General features: G+C 40.1%; 1 pseudogene; it reads right to left on the bottom strand.

Moving 5' to 3' along the window:
- Window positions 1-666: 666 nt before the first annotated feature.
- Window positions 667-1,131, bottom strand: LOC102811656 (annotated as a pseudogene).
- Between the last annotated feature and the right edge of the window lie 2,814 nt (window positions 1,132-3,945).

Genomic DNA, 3,945 nt, shown 5'->3' with positions numbered 1-3,945 from the left:
CTGGGCTTCCCTTTCTACAACTTAAAAATATTTTAAAAAGTGTGTGTTTGCTTGTTTAAGAAAAAAAAAAATTTTTTTTTTTTAAAAGTATGCTATTTGTCTACTGTGGAGTTGGGAGAACTGGAACCAACCTCCACACCAGGCAGTGCAGTCCGAGAGAAGAGCCAACCCAAATGCAATGGTGTCTCTTGTTTTTTGCAAAGGAGACAGGCCTGGATCTGGGGAAGTAAACAGGTGCAAACTATAAACTGAAGGCAAGAAGAGTGGAATTTGTGAGGGTAGGGGAAGAAGGTGAGCCACCGCCATTTTTCTCCCCAACTTTGGAAAAACAAAACAAAGAAACACAACCATATGGGCTAACGAATGTCAGGTGGAGATTTTGGATACATTGGGAGAAGAAAGGAAACACCATTCCTGGAAAATGGGTTGAAGCAGTGATTTTTAAAACAAAGCAGAACTGGAACATCGTAAAATTTTAATCATTTCTTTACAGGTTGCCTAGACCACTTTTGATTAAAAAAACTGTAGACCGTAATGGCCACAAGTGGACGTCAGGCACGGGTCAATTCTCTACAGAGTCTTGCTTTGCAGGGGTGGGGGGTAGATCTGAATGCACTGCTTGGGGGGTCTCTGCTCACACTTGCTGGAATCATTCGCAGCAGATTTTCAGTCCACAGGTCGCTTTTCCCCATATTTCGTTGTAAACTCTTCAGCGTTCTTACAGAATTTTTTTACTGTCCTTAGAGTATTCTTCAGCTAGGTCAGCATGGAGCTGGTGTTCCGGCTGCGGGTTATTGACCAGTGCTATGAGGGACTGGATGACTTGGTCAGTTTTGGTTGCTGGCTTCCAGTTTTCAGCCCTAATTACCGGCAAGCAAACCTGACCCTTTTCATGGATGTTTGGGTGATAGATCTTTGTTTTAAATGTGATCTTCAGTGGTTTGAAGGATATTCTGCTGGAAAGTTGATTTAGATTCTGAAGGCCCCCTTATCATATGGAGGGTTGTCAGGAACAGTAAGCCCTTACCAAGTTAATAAATTAGCTTCATCAACCTGGATGTTAAGGAAGTTTTTCATATCACATTTGCGGATTTCTTCAAGCTCCTTCATCAGCCTCCTGCTGGCCGCCATCTTGGATTTCTATTCATATTTTTTTGTTCTTTTCTAATTGTTCCTCTAGCAGATGAATATTGAGAAATTTTTCTTCAAGCCCAGTTATTTGGCCTTCCAATGATTCAGTTCTGACACTCTGATCTTACAGTGTATTAGCTGTTTCTGAATCTGAGTGTTAATCTTCTGGCTTTCTGATTGCTGTTGTTGTGTGGCTTCCATTTTTTTCACTGATTTTGTCAATTTGTTTCCTGAGTTCTTCTTTAGTTTTGTTCATGTTTTCCTTGATTTCACCGGCAGTTTTCTTGATTCTTCTCTTAATCCACTGAAGTTCCTGAAATAGCATTCTTTTAAATTTGTTATCAGGTAGTTTTGATACTATTTCTGATGTTATTATTATTTTTCTGACTCCTTATTTTGGTCACTTAATTGAGGTACTTTGTCTTGCTTCTTCGTGTAAGTTGAAATTGTCTGTTTTCTCTGAGACATTGTGGTGTTGAATTATATTTAATTGATGATTTTATAGTGGTGTGTTCTAAGGCACCCACCTCCTGTCTCCTGGTGGTATGTGACAGAGACTAGAAGCATGAACACAGTTCTCAGTTCATGTAGCATAGGTCAGGGTAGGTTCATGTGCCTCCAGAGCAGAAGCTGTGCTGTGGGTTGGTGAGTGCAGGGACTGAACACATTCCATCTACCAGGAGGTTATGGAACGAAGGAAAATAGCATCCATCTTTCCACCAACCTCCAACCTTGTCCTGCATCACCAGCTGCTTGGCAAAAGCTCAAGATGGTCACACTGCTCTACACTAGCTGACCACCTGACCATGTTTCTTCTGTCTCACTGCCCCTGTTTAGCTTCCTATTTCAATTGGCATCAATCCACTTCTCTGTCCTATCCTCTGAAACTCAGGGTTTCAGGATCACCACCTATTATGTTTCCTTTGGTCTCCCATGTCTTTGTTGCACAGGGTCTTCTTAGTGCATCTGCCCACTCTACCATGTTGACCCAGAAGTCAATCACAGTTTTCTGTTTGCTTAAAACTTCTTCTTAATGAGCCCTCATGATTTCCCTGTGTCCTTAGAGAAAAATCTATCAAGATTATCCCTTTGGAAGCTCCCAAAATAGACTCCATAACATTCTGAGCTGACTTTACTTCCTTGAATTGAACTGGCCCAGAAGATCACTTGGATGCTAATGTTTGAATTGGACATTTTTTGGAAGGTGCCCTAATAAGATTAAGACTTGTTGGTGAGTGAACTGGTCTGCAGTCATCCACAGATTGCAGAGACATGTTTAAACATGTTTTGTTTAGGCATCTATGAACTGAAACACTCATAGCAAAACTTTTTGATTTATTCGCATAAATATCCTTTTAAAAATGTATTTAATGTTTAAATCATTCCGGCTGAATTTAAAACTACCATACTTTGTTGCTTACAAAGAACAACAGAATCTATAGCTAACCAATGCTGTGATGAAAATCTTGAGTACACATTCTCTGCACATGTTTGATTATTTTTCTATGATATTTTTTTAAAATCTGAGTTTCAGATCCTGAGCAAAATAGAGTAAACACACAGCATCCATCACTATCGCTAAATATGACTAGAAAATCTAGACAGAATGCTTGGGGTAGCTATATGGGAACTTTTAAAAATAAAGAGCAGCAGGCAGATGGTAGAAGAACACCAGAAATCAAAGCATCACCAACCTGAAAGAAAGTTTACCATTTTTCCTCCAATATTTCCCAACCTGAACTTGGTGCACCCAGACACTTAGAAGTGAACACACGGGCACTGAAGAGCTCTGGGAGAATCTCTCTAGTTCTGGCTTGAAGAGTTGGAAAGGGAAGTCCTAACACACAGTGCCAGCATGGCAATTATCTCAGATTTATTCTTCCCTTTTCATTGTCCTTTCACATTCCAGCTAATCCTATGACACGGTGCAATCATGGATTGGTTACTACAGGTGGCTAGGACAAACTGCTTTATTTTTTTGTCACTCTTGTTGCATCACTGGACCCAAATCCAGGCCCAATCATGGAAATGCATGACAGAGTGGAATAAATAATCCTCCAGGTTTCTGTTTGTTGTTGTTGTTGTTAAGTGCCGTCGAGTTGGTTCCGACCCATAGCAACCCTGTACAGGGTTTCTGAGGGTGTAAATCTTTACGGGAGTAAAAAGCCTCATCTTTCTCCCGCAGAGCGGCTGGTAGTTTCAAACTGCTGACCTTAAGGTTCGCAGCCCAATTCGTAACCACTACGCTACCAGAGCTCCTTAGAAGACCAAAAAGAGCACCTCAATAATCCAGGAAATATTATGGAGGTTGTGGAGAAGGAGTGTCTCAGGAAAGTTTATGAACAAAGCTGTTATGAACAGTTATTTGTAAACTCTAGGGCTTACTCCTGAACCACGCATGTTTTTTGTCTGACTGTAATTGGCATACTAATGATTTTGAGAACTGAGAACTTCCAGGCTAGGTGATACACCTTCAGGACAGATCCAAAGAGTATTGCAAAGGTTTTAACAATTAAACTTCATTGAAAAAATAGCTCCCAGGTTGAAACTTGCAACCTTAATCTAACCAGGGTCACTGTCTGCTAAAACAAAAATATCAGCATTCTCCCAAGGACTTAAATTAGACCCAGAGTCTTACAACACAAAATTTAAATTGTCCAAGGTAGAATTCAAAATTGTTTGACATCTGAAGAGCCATGAAAACTTCAACTTGTGACAATCAACAGATACCAATACAGAGGTAATGTAGATGATGGAATTATCTGACAAAGACTTTAAAGCAGTCATTATAAAAATATGTCTAAATAAGCAATT

This window comes from Chrysochloris asiatica, unplaced genomic scaffold (assembly GCF_000296735.1).
Source record: "Chrysochloris asiatica unplaced genomic scaffold, ChrAsi1.0 scaffold00124, whole genome shotgun sequence".
In the NCBI taxonomy this organism is placed as follows: domain Eukaryota; kingdom Metazoa; phylum Chordata; class Mammalia; order Afrosoricida; family Chrysochloridae; genus Chrysochloris; species Chrysochloris asiatica.
This window is presented reverse-complemented; position numbering and strand designations above follow the sequence as displayed.